The following is an 18,182-nucleotide window of genomic DNA, read 5'->3' as shown; positions in this document are numbered from 1 at the left end:
TGGCCGAGGTCTGTGTTTGTGTTTTGCACTTAGAGATGAAAATGCTTGGCACCACTTCCATTCCATCAGACAGCCCTTTGGGCAGAATTTTGGTTGGTCGGTCCAACTCTAGCTATAGCCCCATGACTTGGGAAAAGACGGTATTTTAACTTAACTGCTGTGTGGCCAATGTATGCCCTTCAGTATGTAAGAAAAAGTGGGAAGCATGTTTTCAGTAAAAGAAAGTATGAGGAACAGAAATGTTTTTGTGTTAAAGGGAAGAAAAAAAAAAAGGAGATGGTTTTGTCCTAGAGCTGGTTGTTTCTGAATGGAAAAAAATAAGGAACAAAGCAACATGGATACAGAAATTTGCAGGAGGTTTCTGGAAAAAAAACACAAGGAAAAGAATTTTGTACGTGGTCAGGATTTCCTAAGAAAATCTAAGGCTTGATTAAATGTAATTAGGTAATCGGATTTGGTTAAGAGTAGACAGATGCAAGGCAGCATTTGGTTTTTCTCTCTCTGTTAGGAAAACAAAATTTTCTTAGACTATTGAGCTGCTTTTGATAACAGATTACGTGAATTTCTTTGTCTTGAGGAGATCCGTTCCCTATCTGCTCTTGAAATATTTTATTGTCACCCTGGTTAAGTGGATAAGAATTGTTTTGCAATGATCTATGATCTTATCTGACCAAGTATTTTAAAGCTCTGACAAACTTCCCAGATATTAAATTTTAATTAAATTCTTTAGACCTTCAGCTAACTTTGGAATGCTTCAAAGAGCCCCTGGAGCATCCCAGAGAGAGATCCTAGATGTGTTGTGTTCATTTGCAATGTTAAATTATGTGGGAAGCATTGTTGAATGAGTGATGATAAAATGTCTTAGATTGTATTATATGGGTGAATGTTATTAATATAGAGATTCTAGAAATTATGTGGAATTCCTAAAAATCTGGTATGTCCTGATAAAATGTTGTCGGCCATAATTCTAGTTATTGTCTTAAAATGTGTGTCACATCATTGATCAAGTTTCTTTGTCAATTGCATTGCAGTCCGGTTTTTAAACATGCCTTTAGACTTTGTCTTTCGTAGACAGTTAAGCTTTTACTCTGATGCCCTTGAAAAATGTCTCCTTTTCAAAAGGTTTATGGAAAGCACTTTTTGATAAGTACAGGTTTCTGATTTTCAGATCATACCACTGAGCTGGGTAAGAAATTAAAGAAATCTAATGGAATTTTTTATTTCATAAAACTGTTAACAAAATATTAGTTACATGAAATGGAGTAAACTGATGAATATAGTTCCAATTTTTGGTTTTGTCTGAAATATTCCTGGCTTTTAATCTTTATTTTCCAAATATAGAGGAACCTTCCCCTGAAGCTAATTATGGCTTACAGCAATTTGGTAAATTACACCTTTATAAACAGAATCGAAACCCTTATCGTTTCTTTCAACCTGAGACCTCTGAATTTGGAAGCTCTTAGGTTCCTAGCAGCCTTTCCAAGTGAATAATGAAGGCTACTTTGTGGCAGTTGCAGGAACCTCAAGAGATTCTGAAACTCAAGACAAGAAAAATCCACCTAGATCAGGTGATGTGGCTTTCCTGGCCTTGGGAGGCCTTTTTAACAGTTCAGTTTGAAATCCCTTATGAACAGTTCCAGCAAGGCCAAACTTAAAAGAGCCTCTTAAAATAAATATTCTTTTTACAGAATGGTGGATCTTCAAACAGATACTATTTGCACTAGAAAAACTAGAAACTAAGGGTTGAGTTTTACTGTGACTGTGTGGTGTGCATGGGGCCCAAGGGAAGTGAGGGTTTTGCGGTAAAGGCTTCTGTGGGGCAAGACACAGTCTGCAAATGTGCTGATTGGGTCACACTCTTCGGAATGTGCAGTGTATCGGTGTGATGTTTTGTGACTGTAGCGTGGCACAACTTGGTTTTCGCGGTTGCAGGTGGTGGTACATATACAGAGATACAGCACGTTGTCTCTGGAAAACACGGTGGCAACTTTGCAGCAAACTGTGTTTGAATTTTTACAGTGTCACCCAGGCCTTTTCCCTGGGTTGTAGCACCCCTGGCACGATTTGAGGCAGCCTTTGCTGAAAGGTGACACCGTGGACAGGGCAGGAAGAGGGGCAGGTTGTCCGGTGAGACTGGCTGCGGGAATGTGAGTTGTCAGTGTGGTGGTCCTCGTCGTCATTAGAACAAGAGGTGAGACCTTTCACACGCACACATACGTCCCCTAGTCAGTCACGTTCCGGGCCAAGTGAAGGCCCTACTTGTCGCAGATCCAGTCTGATGGCAGTGGCCTCGGGTGGGTGCACTGCTCACACTTGCCACAGTCCTCACACCTGCAGGCGTGCAGCCCTGCGTCTTCTTTGCTCAGGGGCTTAAGCTCTCCTGGCTTCAGCTCTGATTCGTGCTGCACCCGGATTATCCAGTCAGTAATGGTCCCAAGGAGAAAGAAGGGATTGCTGTTCGGAGGGACTCCTGCTGGTGCTTGTCCTCATTCTGCTCCAATACCCCGGGCTGGCCGTGCTGATCGGCCTGGGCCTGCGAGTCCTGGAGCCACGGTGCTGGCCATGCTCAGGCAGACCGTGGAATCTCTTGTTTCCCCTGAGCAGAGGGCGAGGAGCGGCCTGAGCCCTGCTCTGGGGACCACTCTAGGGCCTTCTGTGTACCCACTGGAGTTTCAGGTGGTGCTGAGCTGATCCAGAGACAGCACGTGTACCTGCTGGGTGAGGGTGGCTCTGGGGTCGGGCTCCCCACACTGCCTGCCACCGTCATGACTGCCTGCAGCAAGGACCGCCACCCGCGCCACTCTGAGCTCTGGCCTCCATCAGGTCTTGGAAACGGTCACTCCCATGATCATGGCTTTGCAATGAAGCATCTCCGTTGGAGCCTCTTCTTTCTGTGACATGCAATTAATCCAGCCCCTATGCAGACCTCTTCCCACTCTGTCCACACTCTGCTTCAGTCTGTCTTCCAAGCAATTAGCAGGACAGGATGAGGAAAATCTGGAGCAAGTCCCCAGAGGATGAACACTCGGGTTCAGGGCTGAAGGCCACGTCCCTTCTAGAAACACACGCAGAGTATTTCCTCTTTTTTTTTTCTCAATGAACTGGAGGCAGAAATGTCAATGTCAAACCTCTTTTCCTGACAGATGAGCAAACAGGAAAAGAAAACAAGCTTACAGAGACCCTGTGACCAGATGGCCAAGTCATGCGGCCACCTCGGAGTGGAGGGGGTGCCGGGGGGCTGGCCTGACCAGTCAGGGCCAGGGGTGTGGATAAAGAAGATGTGATATATAGATGTATAGATGTATACACACAATGGAATACTCCTCAGCCATAAAATGAATGAAATAATGCTATTTGCAGCAACATGGACGGACTTGGATGGTGCTAAGTAAAGTCAGTCAGCCAGAAAGAAAAATACCAATTGATATCGTTTATATGTGGAATCTGAAAAATGGACACATGAACTTATTTACAAAAGATAGACAGACTTACATAGAAGGTAAACTTATGGTCACCAGCGGGGATAGGGGAGATGGAAGGATAAATTAGGAGTTAGGGTTTAGCAGATACAAACTTCTATGTGCAGAACAGATAAACAAGGTCCTACTGTACAGGGAACTATATTCAATGTCTTGTAATAACCTATAATGAAAAGGAATATGGAAATGAATATATATGAATAAATGGACCACTATGCTGTACACCAGAAATTAACACAACTTTGTAAACAGACTAGACTTAAATTTAAAAAAATAAAGAACAGAGTTGCATTGCGCCCAGAAGTAGGCTTCCAGCCAGAAATAAACACAGATTTCAAGTATAACCTTCAAGCGTCACTGAAGGAATTAATCCTAATTGTAGAAAACACAAGCACGGCAATCTGAGAGCACTGCTGAACAACGAGGACCCTACTTGAGTGTCCACCATATGCCAGACGTGGCTGTAGATATCTCACACTTACAGTCTCACCGAATCCCCGCTAAAACCCTGTGTAGCTTTGGCACCACTCTTGGATTCTGACTCTCAGACACCTTGGAAGATATTTCACACAATCACGTAACGTTCATTTGTCTCTCAAAGATAAGAGAGTTGCCCATAATGTGCAAATGTGTAAACTTAAGTGTGACTCAAAGATATTAGTAAAATTTACCCAAATAACACAGAGATTTAAGTAGCAGAACCAGGATTCATACTCCAGTGTAAGATTTCAAAGCCTCTTATTCTAAAATACTGCACGTCCACTCCAAATTGTTGTCAAACAGATCTAAACTATCGAGTGGTTCACCTTGGAGTGGAAAATACATACCAGCTTCTCACCTCTCCGCCAACCGTTTAGAAATATCTGTGTCCAGTCTGATTCATTCCCAAGGAAATACTATTTGCCCAGATACCAAAGTAAATCTATTTAGAGTTTAAAGAGCTCAGCTTTATTTTAATTACATTAGCAAAGCCTTTCTGTATTACCCAAGGGGCACTCAGAGCAGGCATTCTATGTCTGAGATGGAATAAAAGAACACAGTTGTCCTGGGCATGCTCATCCCAAGGCAAGCAGGTGTTCTCCGTGTTTTGCAGACCCAGATGGAATTAGGAATCCCATGATCAACTATTCATCCTTTCCAATTCTGTGCTGACTGGAAGGGGACGAATGGGGATTATGAGACCAGTCAGTCCACAATGTTTATTACTTCTCCTTGAAACCTGGATTCTGCCAGCAAAGCTGATCTCCAAGTGACCTCATGCCTTCTGAGACTGCACTTCCATTTTGGATTCATAATTCCTAGCAGGTGGGAGCTTAAGTGTGGGGTATCAAAAATGATTAAAAAATATATAGAGTTTCCAGTTCCTTTGAAATATGTAGCTGTACCTTACAGCTGACTATACCTGATAAAATGAATACGGTGTCACTAGTGGACCCAAAAGCTATGGTAAAGGCTCAGGGTTGTTTATTAGACTTTGTTCTTTTTAACATAGTGCTCTAAGCTCAGATTGTGAAAAGAATAACTGTGCTTGAGTGAAGTGATCGCTAACAGGAAGTGGTCAGGAGGATCATACCTGGGAATTTGTCTCGCGTTGGGCAACATGAGGACGTGGATGGCTCATCACCTCAGTGCTAAAGCGCACCGTGGTGCTTGCTTGATTAAAGTAAGTTATGCTTTGCACATCGATACGGAAAGAAATATCCTAAGAACGATGAAGAGAGGTGCGAAAATGAACTGAATTTTACCTATGTGGGGTACAAGTGGTTTTGTTGTTGTTGTCTGTTTTTTCCTAGGGGTCTTGTTTATCCTCCTGAGTTCATGGTCCATTTATTATGCTTGGTACATGCCAAGCCCTTCTCATTTATTTTCTTCCCTTTTCTCTTCTACACTGCTTTCCCATTCTCTTTTTCCCCACAGGGAATTGCATTTTTGCATTTGATGCTTATCTTTTTGCTTATGTATGTTTCTGTAAAACGTTTACTCTTTTGCTGCATGTATTTTTAATGTCTGTAAGTGGTATTGTGTGATATAATCTCATCCCCTTTCTTACTCTTCTCACTAAACATGGTGTTTTTAAGATTCACCCGTGTTGCTGTGTTGAAATCTAATCTGTTGCTTCTAATTGCTGCATGATGCTCCATTCAGATTTTATTTGGTGGAACAGTAAGCTGTTTTGAACAAGAGGTCTGTCTGAACTTCAGGAAAATAATTCTGCAGATTCTGGGGAGAACAGACTGGAGTCACTGGGGGAGGGGACACGAGGCAGCAACTTTAATCATCCGAATGAGAGGTCACCTGGGCCAAGTACTGGAAATGGAGAAGAGGAGTTTGTGTATTGGACCTAATCTGAGGTAGATGATGTATTTTGCCTACATGTTGGATAGAAGGAGTGAGGAGGAAAAGGAGTCAAAGGGGACACAAGGATTTTGAGCCTGAGGGGTGGGATGTTTTCAAGCACCAATGATTGAAGGAGGAAACACAATAGAAGGCAAGGGTGGTGGGGAGAGGTGGGGAGGATAGGACAGCCTCAAACCTAGACATTCATTCGTTTATTGAATCAAGCATTTATTGAGTCCCACTTGTGTGCCCGGCACTGAACTAGCCTGCTCGGAGAGTAGGGCGGGGGTGGGGTGTGTACACATCTCTACCCGCATTGAGTGCAAGACAGACATTAACAAAAGATCACAAAAAGAAAAACACCATCACAGGCTGTCTCAAAGGCCCTGGGAAGATGAAGGACCCGGCATTCTGCACAGAGCAACAGCACTGGGCACACGTGAGGTGTGAAGGTGGGAAAGGATTTGGCCTGTTGGAGGAACTAAAAGAAGCGAGGGTAGCTGGGGTGTAGGGAATGAGGGGAAGACCTAGCTGAGTGGGGACCGAACTCAGACCACATCAGAGGCCAAACTGCAGAGTCTGGATACTAACCTGAAAGGAAACCACGGGAGGACTTTATGCAGGAAGGACCCCGCGTGATGTGCGGGGTTGAAATCTCAGGGAGGCTGCTGTGTGGAGCATAGATTGGAGAGTTAAGTAGGAGATGTTCAGGAACTGTTGCAGTTTTTCAGGTGAGGGTGGGGCTGGCGTGGATTGGGGGGGCAGAGGAGGTGGAGAAAAGGAGGTTGAATTGAGAGGCTCTGAGGCTGAGCTGACTGGACTTGATGATGGATGGGAATGATGGGGGCCGGGGGGTCTGTGTCAGCGGGGCAGTGGGTTGAGCCTGAGCTCCCTGTTGCATGTGCAAATGCAGACATCCAGGGATTAGCTGGAAAGGACACCCTGACATGTAGGAGATGGCTGAGAGGCAGTGAGATGTACTTCAGAACCACCTGTGCTATGGCAAAAGGGAGACCCTTGAAAATAGGTGAGATCATCAAGGAAGAGGGTGTAGGGACATAAATTGAGAAATGTCTCTTTCGAAGATAAAGCTTTATTGGAGATTTAAAAGTTTGTTATTCATTTTGAGACATTAAAAATGGAATAGCAAGCAAAAAAAAATAGCATAATCTCATACTCATATCACCAGACACATATTTGGTTATATCTGCTATGGTGGGAAAAAAAGAAAGAAAACATTACAACCTAATCTCCCAACTCCTGGCAAGCACACTGATGAATTTGGTAGCGGAATACTTTTTTGAGATCCAGATTCATCTTTTCTCTTTGTGTTTTTTCTTCCCTGATCGAGGCAGATTGTAGACTCTATGCTTATAAGCCTTACAAGGTAGGGCTCTGACGTTTGTGAGGTCAAGGCTGTCTGTAGACGATGAGGGCAGTCGAGGCAAGGAGGGTTTCCCAGTGACTGAAGAGTTCCCTGGGCAAGTTCTGCGGTCCTGGAGGGGAGCAGTGAGGTTCTTCTCGCTGACCCTGGTGGTATTCTGAGCACCGGCAAGGCCGCAGAGTGGGCAGCCCCTGCTGCCTGGGCTGCCAGCCCAAAGCTTCACGGGTGCAAGCTTGGTGGGAAAGAGCAGGGCGCGCAGGGCTTCGGAGCCTGAGACAGCGCAACTCTCAGAGGGGACTGAAGTTGTGTTCCGCCTTAGTCAGCCCCGTGTCCTGTCTGAGAACTATGGCAGAGCCCCTCCGAGGAAGGAGAAGAAGAAAAGAGGAGGAAAACGGACTGACGCTCAATTTCTCACCAACCCAGCAGGATGAGAGCCTGGGGTTGAAATCCAGTTAATTAACAGAAAATAAGGAAATGCAGTATTTCTTGAAGACTTGAGTAGAGACAGAGGTTCATACCCAGTTCATACTCTGCTTAGTGGGAGGAGACCGCAGTGGAGACCGAGTACGAGGAGGGCCAGTACCAGCGCCTCCTGGGGAAGAGGCAACTCCAGAGGGGAGCGAGGTCAGCTGTGTGACATGTGGCAGAAAGGCCTGACGGGGAGGGGGACACACCTGCAGGGAGGGGAAGCCTTTGAGAGCACAGAGGGCACACGGTAAGGGGCTGGGAAGAGAAACTTGTGTAGACTCCATTCAAGAAGATGGGTAGCGGGAACCCACTCTTAAGCTCTGGCCAGTGTAGATACCAGGCTGCCGTTGTGCTCTTCTAGAAGACCCGGGGCTCTCACTTCACTCATTCTTCGATATTGCCATTCAGTAAGTCCTTTTGGTTTGAACTTGAATATACCATTGGTTACTGCTTTATGTCTGAAGCAGAAGATTAGGGGATGGATTAACTACATCAGTTTGTCTGTACCTCCTACTACAGTTGATTTTTTAAGTTGATTGTTATAAAATCTTGATCAAATATTTAGCATCCTATAGTATAAATGCATGTTATATTGTTGACTAAAAGAGCCAAAACGGGTTATTTGAAGTGTCTAAATAAGTTTTGAATGCAAGGGCAGAAACAGCTAAAGACACATGGAGATAAAGTTGTTAAAATATCCATTAGTTCATTTCAACAGATGTCATAATGAGTCATGACAGTCACCACCACAGTAAAAAATGAGTATTGAATTTTTAAATTTTGTTCACATTCCTTTTTTTAACATTTTTTATTGATTTATAATCATTTTACAATGTGTCAAATTCCAGTGTTCAGCACAATTTTTCAGTCATTCACGGACATGTACACTCTCATTGTCACATTTTTTTCTCTGTGAGTTATCATAACATTTTGTGTATATTTCCCTGTGCTATACAGTGTAATCTTGTTTATCTATTCTACAATTTTGAAATCCCAGTCTATCCCTTCCCACCCTCCACCCCCCTGGCCTTTTTAAAAAGAACTTTAACAATTATTCAGAAAACAAGACTAAGTTTCTAAAATAAAACAAGTACTTCTGAAATTGCCTTTAAAAAAAAGATGATGGTTAGTGGAGCAAAGGCAAGAGAAGGAAGGTCTAATTTTTGTTTGTTTTGCTCAGGGCTAGGAGAGACTTGAGGTCCCTTCTGTCCTGAGGTAGAAGGAGAGGTAGGAGAGTCTGAATAAGAAGGGTGGAGTGGATGACTGGTGGAGGGAGGTGCCTGAGCAGTGACAGCTGGAGGTCCTAAAGAAGAAGGGACTGCCTTGTAAGGAGACAGAGCAGAGTCTGGGCCTGCGGGAAGGAGGACCCCATGGCTACCTAGAGAGGGACCTTTAAGGCACTGAGGAAGCACATGGGGGAGGTCTTGATCTTCACAATGAAGCATGTCAATGTCAAGAGATCAGTGTCTGCCCGTCAAGGACTTGGGAATAATAGAAACATTTTAGGGTCTATACAGAGAAGAACACAATAAGGAATCATTAAGGCTGAATATAAGTACACTTATAATAAAATTACCTTTAGGATTGTGTATTATATGGTGGGCACTGTTCTATGCCTACTACATAAATATTCATATAATTAGTATAATTCTTAGACATTACGAGTATTATTATCCCCACCTTATTGATGAGGAAATCGAGGCTTAGAGAGGTTAAATAACATAACCTCCTTAAGTAGTAGAACCCTGTGGTCATTCAACAAGAAAATCACAGAGCCAGGGTTTTAACCAGTCTTCTGGGCACCAAAGTCAACCTTAATCCTTTGCCAGTTGGAGAAACACACCGGGGCAGGCTCTGAGGTTGAAGCAGAGGGTTTTGTCACAGGATGTTCACCAGCATCTTGCGGTCAGGAAGATTGCTGGATGCTGGGTGAACTGGTTTAGGAATTCCTTGACACTGATCGCAAAATGTCTGGATGAAGACATGGTGCCCAGGTCATGCAGAGAGAGGCTGGCAGAATAAAGAGTGTGAAGGTGTGAAAGAACTGAAGACTGAGGCAAGGTGGATTTCAGAGTTCAGCTGTGTATAGGCAGAATCTGAAGCCATGAGGCTGGTGAGTTTGCTGAGGGAGAGAGTTTACAGTGAAGATGAGGGGGGCCTGGGAGCAGGTCTGGAGGAATTCCAATATGAAGCAGTCAGCTAAAGGAGGAGACGCTTGTGAGGGAGACAGAAAAATCTGTTGGCAGGAAATCTAGGAGGGGGGCAGGGGTGTGTCACTAGAGCAGAGGGAAGAGAGTGGGTATTGAGAAGCAGGGAGGATCCAACAGGGCCAGTGAGAAGCTGACCAGTGCGGTGAGATGGGGATGGAAACAGGCCTTCTGGGTTGGGGGCATGGAGATCTCTGGTGACCCAAGCAGGAGCTGTTTTGGGGTAATGATGGGGACTAAAGCCAGCCAGGAGTAGGCTGAGGAGTGAGAAGAGTGAGGAACTGTAAATGAAACAACATTCTTAGGAAGTTTGGCTTAAAGGGTAAAGAAAGATGAGGCAACAGCTAGACGGGTATGCAAGGTTGAGAGAAGGCAGTTTTTAAGTGGAAAAGACTTATGGGCATTTCAGTGCCTTTGGGAGAAATCCATTAGAGAGGAAATGAGAGAAAGGAGGGTTGGTGGCCAATGTACACTTCCTGACAGCGGCAGAAGTTGGATCTTAAGCCATCTGGACGAACCAGCCTTGGCTTGGGGGAGGGAGAAAAGGCCAGGGAACAGGTGGGAGGGAATGGGCTTGAGCACTCAGTGGTGGGTGGGTGAGAGAGATCCTCATAACAGACTCAGTGTTCCCTGAGAAAAAGGAGGCAGGGTGGTAAGAAGTGAGGGAGTCAGAGGTTTGTGGAGGGCAGATTAGACCAGAAGTGCTTTGCAGAGTTGACGAGAGAAAAGTGGCATGCGTACTGGGCAGGGCTGAAAGACATGTGAGAATCGTTACCGTGAGTACATGGTGAGATGTTGTGTGTTACTTTCTCAGTAGGACTCGACATGTGCTCTGCTTCAGAGCAAGAGGGGTGTTGGGTCCATTCGGAGCTGACTTTTTGCCAGATGGGTGTGATAAAAGGACAGAGCGACAGAGGAGTTTGGAATTCTGGAAAAAATGCTGTGGAGTGATGGGCCATGCGATCTAAGTTGGATAAAGAGGTCAATAAAGAAAGAAGCTAGGTGATGGGTTGGCAGAAAGTGAAGGGTTCATTGACTGGAGGTTCCCAGGAGGCTCAAAAACCATTTGGGCAGAAGTTGACCAAGCTAGCTGGAGAGAAAGTTAAGATTTATGCATAAAATGAAACATGATGAAAAGATTTAGGTGGCTTGGGGAGTAGTGACCAATGTGAAACAGGGAAGATGGTCGCTGGGATTGAGAAGATCAAATGATTAAGAGGACTTAATGGTCTAAATATAAAACAGAAACAGACTCATAGACAGAATACAAACCTGTGGTTGCCAGCGGGGAGGGAGGTGGGAAGGGACAGACTGGGAGTTCAAAATTTGTAGATGCTGACAGATACATGTGGAATGGATAGACAAGACTGTGCTGTGTAGCACAGGGAAATACATACAGGATCTTGTGGTAGCTCACGGTGGAAGGGAGTGCGACAGTGAATGTGTGTGTGTTCTTGTGTGCCTGAGGAATAATGCTCTACACTGGAAATTGACACAACATTGTAAGCTGACTAAAACTCAATAAAATAAAATTTTAAAAAAAGAGGACTTGATGGCCATCCCAATGTTGGATGGTCATCCGTGTGGACCATGAAGCACATGATGCAGGGGCCAAAGTCATCTATGAATAAGAATGGTAGGAAGATGGCATTACTGAGGAGGGGAAGAAGGCTGGGTAGCCAGTAGCTCTGGACAGGGACTATGTGCCCAGGAGCAAAGAATTGAGTGTATGCTTATGCCTGAAATGCCACAGTTCCTTTTTTGACTTAAGATTGCGTTCCCTTTAAGTTGCAGAGGTTTTGAGGAGGAGTAATACACCAAACCGTGCAAATCATTTACTGTTTGGAATAAATGAGTTTCTCACTAGTTTACAGAGAATCCTTTTTGGCCAGGAGAACTAAAAAGGCATATGTAGTGAGAGGAAATGGCTAAGCCTAGAAAATGTCATCACAAGTCAATCCCAGGAACCAACATGGGGCAACTGGCTCGGCGTACCAGGAGAGGTGTAATCAGGCAGGTGGAGTTGCATCAGCTCACATCAGCCCTTGTGGGCAAGCAGGGAGCACCATGAGACTTGGCTCAAGGCTTTTCTACACCCTGGCTGGACTAGTTTGAATGAGAGCCTGGCAGAAATCAGGACCTTGGACAACTCAAGGGGACCACAGTTTGCCTCAATAAAGACCATTTCTAGGCTGCTGACTACTAACCCCATAGCTGTAGACTTTCTAAGTGGAAAGGGAGGGGTGTACAAACTTGGTTATTAAATTATAGGTCCTTTCTCATTATGGGAAGCAGATCACATTCGTATATTTTAGGAAGCAGATCATATTGTACTTCTATTTCCATCCATACATCCGAAACCAAACATTTGTTAATCAGTTTCTATACGCAGACCTTTTGATGAGGGCTGTGCAAAGACATGAATAAGATGTGATCCCATTCCCAGAGATGATCATCTGGGCAAGGGAGACCAAGAGAAGTTAGACAGATAATTAAAATGCTATTAGAAAATTCCATCATGGTGAGTTGAACAAAAAAACCGGGGCACATAGCAGAAGAAGTAACGAGCTTTGTATACATTTTTTTGTTCTCAATCAGGGTACAGGCAAACTAAAACATTTGCCACAAATGTCCTAGAATAGTCAGTGCCTTTTTGGGTGAAAGATAAGTGCCTTCTCATATGTGCTTTCTAAAATTCCCAAAAGTTGAAGAAGGTTTCAGAAGATCATAGCATTTAGACAATTGTCCTGATGTTGGTATGAATATGATGTGTTTTGGTGTGGTTTTGAGATGAAGAATATCCCAAGTGAATAGCAGAAGTATTTTGAGAGTTAGAATGCCTGTACAAAGAAGAGAATGCAAGCAAAATCATAGAACTGGGATGTGCCTCATGCTTGGGAGCTTGTCTGAGTGTCGCTGAGGCTGGTAGGGAAGGGAGCCCAGAGAGCCCTGCGTTCTCTGTCTTTGGGACAAGAAGCCTGGGGCCTCAACATGGCCTGGAGCCCTGGAAGCTTTCCCACCTGCACCTCTTTTCTCTTTCATTCATCTATAACCATGGTTTTCAACTTGATGTGACAGCACAAGGATGCGAGGCCACACCTGTTAACAACTAAATATGACTCATGTGGCCCCCATAATAGTTTCAAAGCTGTTTCTATAGCAGTACAACTCTTATTCATATTTGAGTCTTCTCCCAGTGTCAGAGAAGGAGATGGGTGTGCCGCTCTGGAAGGAAATTCTGCATGGCCTGCCACCTATCTTATTTCTATCACATCTCTCCTACCATGAGGACCATTGCCACTGAGCCACTAACTGTCACGGATCACACAGGGAAGGCTCCGTTGGGGTTGGATGGTAAGGTGCCGCTGCTTCTCCAGGTGTAAACAGTTGACATCTCAATGATAGCGCATAAGATCCGGTCAGTCAGGATTCTTCCATAAAAAGAAAGGATTAAAAAAACCCAAATATTATGCATTAATTTACTCTACTCCATAGGAGACTAAGTTTGAGGTTTCGCTGGGGTGTAGAGAGACACAGAGCAGTGAGGCGCAGGCTGGTGCCTTTGGACGGGAGCTGTCATTAATTGCTGCTTGACCTAAGGTTCTCCTCTTCTCCTCCGGGAATCTTTGTAACACTTTCCAGCCCCTGCCTGTCTGGGAACCTCTGGTCCACATTCCTTCTGGCTTGGCCTTTGCTAGGCGGGATAGTCTCTGCTTGCTCGATTCTCTCCGAGTCCCTTTAAGAGACAACTGACTTCTTGTTTCTGTTCTTTTGTGGTCAGAGCACAAAGAAAGTGAAAACTCCTGTGGTTCCCAGTCTGGTTTCCTTCTAATTAGGTTGTGGTTACCTGATGACGGGGTCATTGCCACCAGCTGGCTGTGCCCTCCGCCCCCTGCCTGGCTCTCTCTGCTCGCCTGCCCTGCCTTTTCTGATGAACAGACCCCTCCGACACATGTAAAGCCTCAGCCTTGGAGCCCGCAGCGTGCAGGATGGTACAGTCTTCTTCTGCCAGCCCTTTCCTTAAAAAAGCCAAACTCTCTTGGCCTTTCCAAAATTTTAAATATGTCTTAAATATGCCCAAGCACGTGTTAAACCGAGCTATATAGTAGTTTTCATATCTCCAAGTTGCTAATTTCCTGGGATCTGCCAAGATTTCCATTTTAGGCTTGTGAGATTAAAAAGGATAATTTGGAAATATGTCAACACTTCGCACTTTCCATCCGGGCCTTGGGTGTGGATCACCTCGGGGTAGACGCCCTGGTTCCTGGGCTACTTCTCTTTTCTTCCCTTGGTTACTGCCCTCTGTCCGTTCACTGGAGGGTGGAGGGGGCCCAGGACACGCTCAGGGCAGTCTGCACAATTTTAGTAAAGTCCTGGAGTCAGAGAGAACTGAATGTGGGAAGAATATGAAGCCACGGACTAAAATCGGACGTTACTTCTCATCCATGAAAGAAGGGTGATGGCAGATAAAGGAAACTGAGAGGACAGGGAGGCAGTACCTTTTCAGGGCTGTGCACGGAAGGAGATGTGCAGCCATGGAAGGCGAGAGGCACCACTGCCCTGTGCTCAGTCTCCTTTCAGACCCTCCTTCATCAGTGCTTTCCCCGTCACACACACACCCTCTCACATACGTAAAGCCTTCCCACACCCGCTCACAATCACATACACAGAGGTACACTCACTCATACACACACACACACACACACACACACACGAACCTTCTCCAAGTGTGATTCTCAAGTAGAATGGAGTGGAGGGGACTCTTGGCCGGGCATGGAAAGGTTTGGTTAGCTGTGTGATCTTGGCAGACCCTTTACCCCGTCGGAGCCTCAATTTCCCCACCTGGAAGATTAGGGGTGGGGACCACATGATGCTGGAGTTTGCTCCCAGTCCCAGTGCAGGCAGAGGAGAACCGCTCTTCCTCAAGGTGCGCTCCCACTGCTCCTGCACCGAGGGCTTCTCGGCATCCAAAGAAGATGCTGAAATGATTGCTGAGCCAACAGAAATGAACCCAGCTCAGCATTCCCAGTTAACAGTTTTGTGGCCTGCTGAGCTGGTCTGGCACCTTCAGACCTGTTATTCAGGTTGGCTTTTTGCCGGTCTTTTCCAAGTATCCAGATAATTCCCCTTGGCAGGGCGCCCGTCCCCCGTTTCCACCGCCTGGCCGGCGGGGGTGGCGCTGGAGGCTGTTTGGAGATGCTGCTGCCGCCACCCCTGCTGCAAACGGCAGAGAAGTGAGTCTCCCTGGGGCACGGCCCTTAAAGGGAGAGACTATCCCCTTGAAAGGCGCGAGGTGCACACGGTCACACCCGTTTTTCCCATCACTTTGCCACAGGCGATGCACATTCGCACTTTTTAACCACTTCATTTGGTTCTTCCAAGAGCTCTAAAGAGAAGAGAGTTCAAATATTCTTCCTGCAATTTTTGATAAAAGGTTAAGTGACTTGCCTTCTGGTCACAGCTAATGAGGAGCAGAGGTGAGGCCGCACGTGGCTGCTTCTGACTGACAGATCAGGACCCTCCCTGGAGCTTTTCATCATCTCTCAAGAACATGGATGTGTGGGACTGACCCACCCTGTGTGCAGGGGCATGTGGCGTCAGGACTGGGGGGCGGGAATCTAGCTGGTCAGCTGGAGCCCCAGGGGATTCTGACACACCCCAGGTCTAGGGGGCCCAGGTGTCTGTTATCCAGAGGCTGGGACAGGCGTGGTGTGGTTAAGAAGTGGGTGGGATGGGAAGCACATGGTTTTTCTGCTACATTCACCCTCTACTCACTCTCAGACTCGGTCTCTTCACTTGATCGTGAGGAAAAGGAAACATGGACTAGCCCTTCCCCCTACACACTGGAGCTAGCTGAGAAGGTACTCTGTGGGAAAGCCCTCATCATGCACGTGGTGGGTTGTGTTGGTTAGTTTCCACGGTGGTAACAAACAGCCCCAGGCTGTCAGGGCCTTACAACCATCAACCACTTTTCTCTTCCTGACTTTACATGAAGGGCTGCGGGTTGGAGTAGCTCGGCTGGCCTCTGCTGGGTTGGACCGAGCTGGGCTCCCCATACAGGTTAAAGGGGCGGCCACTCTCTGGGACAGGCTGTTCTCAGAGTGGAGGGTCAGAATGAAAAGGGCAGAGCCAAATCCCCAGAGTATATTTACAACTTCTGCTCAGACATGGCCTCCATCACATCCACACACTCATTTAATTAACAGATCTCCTGCCCAACCGTGAAATCATTGGAGTGGGGAATTACATACTCCGCCGGCAGGGAACCGCAGCCTGGGTGGAGGGGGAGTGAATGGTTATCAACACACAGTACAGTTCAGCAGAGGGGTCTTATTATGCTGCCCACGGTCACAGAACTCAGGAGCCTCAGCTCCAGCGGTTGAATCAAGCTCTCCGTTGTCTGGTCGGGTGACTGTCTTTTAGTCTGAGTGGCCTCAGTTCCACTCTGGCACTTTTGCGGCTTCCTCTGTCTCTATGTCTCTTGCAGACCCTTCTCTTCTGTTTTCTGCCCCAGCAGAGCTCAAGTCTCAGAGGCAAGGCTCTCGCTCCAGGGACCATGCTCTATAAATGCAAACAGAGAGGAGGCTGGAAATCCCAGGGGCACCTTGAGGGCCTGGCACGCCTATCCGTCTGTGTGGCCCGGGCAAGTGCACTCATGCCTCTCTCCTGCAAGGAGGGCCCCTGCAAGGTGAGAGACCACAGACAGAAGAAAGGGGACCAGCATTCAGTACCTCACAGAGAAACCAGTGTAATTAAGGGAACTTGCAGGATTCCAGAAACTTGCAAGGATTTCCATGAAAGAAAGAAAAATGTTGTTAGCATGAGTTCTCCTGCCTACTGTTTCGGGGACACAGTCCCGCAGGTCCAGAGCACACTGAGACATCACGGAGGCTCAGTGTTCTGTAACCAGCCTCACCCTTTCGGTGGCTGTGTCTCCATCGTCACTGGGCTGTTGCGGATGAACAAACCTTTATCCCTTACCCATTATTACCATTCCAAGGACACATATTGAGTGCTTCCTGTGGGCTGGGCCCATGTCTGAGGGTATGGCGATGCACAAGCCCCAGGTCCTGACCTGAAGAGCTCATACTCTGCAGCACGAGGTAGACGCATGAACCCAGCCTTGTACACCAGCAGGGGCCCAGCAGAGATGCATGAGCATCACCCAGGCTGGTGCAGACGAGAAGTTTCACTTCCCCGGCTGCCTTGTCTTCTCTTCAATAATAATAAGAACAGGCATGTCTGGAGCCCTCTAGTCCCCTGTATTTTGTTCTCTCCCTATACACAACCCTTATGGTAACGCACTGGGCAGTGGAGCAAAATGAGAGACAGACAGTCCTGGAATTCTGATCCTGGCCCTGCCACTGTGTGACCCCACGTGAGTTATTTAACTTTGCTGAGCCTCATTTCATCAGTGGTAAAATTAGGGCAGTAATATCTCCCTTTCTGGAGTCCTGTGAGGATTAGAGCCAAGATGCTCGCATTGCCTGGTCTGGCCTCTGGATGCTCTTTGGATAGTATCTGCTTTCACAGTGCTGTATGTTCTAAAACGGATCACTTCTCATGACTTCATGGCCCCGTCCTTTGCTAGGTATGTGAATATTAGCTGCTGCAACAAACACACCTCTTGATTTCAGTCATTTTATACAATAAAAGCTTATTTCCTCCTCATATCAGAGTTTGACACAGATGATCTTGATTAGCAAGAGGCTTTCCTCCATGGAGGCTTCAGGGATCCACACAACCTCCATCCTGTGGCCCCACCATCCCCTGAGTCTTTGCGGCTTACAGCAGATGAGCAAGGAGGAGACAGCACATGGCTCCCTACCTGCCTTGCCATGAAACAAAACACACCAGTGCTACGTATATTTCACTGGCAAAAAAGTCAATGGCAGTCTTAACAGCAGAGGAGGCTGGGAAATGCAATCTCCTTGTGAAGCGAGGAAGAGAAGGTCCAGGCAGCCTATGCTGCCCCCTCTTTCTCCATCAGAACACTGCAAATGCCCCCCTGAGCCTACTCTTACCCCCATATAGGCTGTCTCCTCTCAGTAGCCAGAGGGGTCTTTTAAAAGTGTGAACTATGTCATTTGTTCCCATGCAAAACCCTTCAAATGTAGACTCCCAGCATGGCCTCTCTGTCTGCTCTCACCTCCTATTACTCTGCCTTTCACTGCACTCCAGCCCCACAGGTCTTTCTGTCCCTGGAACATGCTGGAGTTACAGCTACCTCAGGGCCTTTGCACTTGCTGTCCCCTTGGCCTGTGACAAACTTCCCACCTCACCTTTCTTTCATTCAGTTCTCTGCCT

The 18,182-nt window shown here is 46.4% G+C and overlaps 1 pseudogene; it reads right to left on the bottom strand.

Moving 5' to 3' along the window:
- Positions 1-1,736: 1,736 nt before the first annotated feature.
- Positions 1,737-2,927, bottom strand: LOC102504820 (annotated as a pseudogene).
- Between the last annotated feature and the right edge of the window lie 15,255 nt (positions 2,928-18,182).

This window comes from Camelus ferus, chromosome 6, assembly GCF_009834535.1.
Source record: "Camelus ferus isolate YT-003-E chromosome 6, BCGSAC_Cfer_1.0, whole genome shotgun sequence".
In the NCBI taxonomy this organism is placed as follows: Eukaryota; Metazoa; Chordata; class Mammalia; order Artiodactyla; family Camelidae; genus Camelus; species Camelus ferus.
This window is presented reverse-complemented; position numbering and strand designations above follow the sequence as displayed.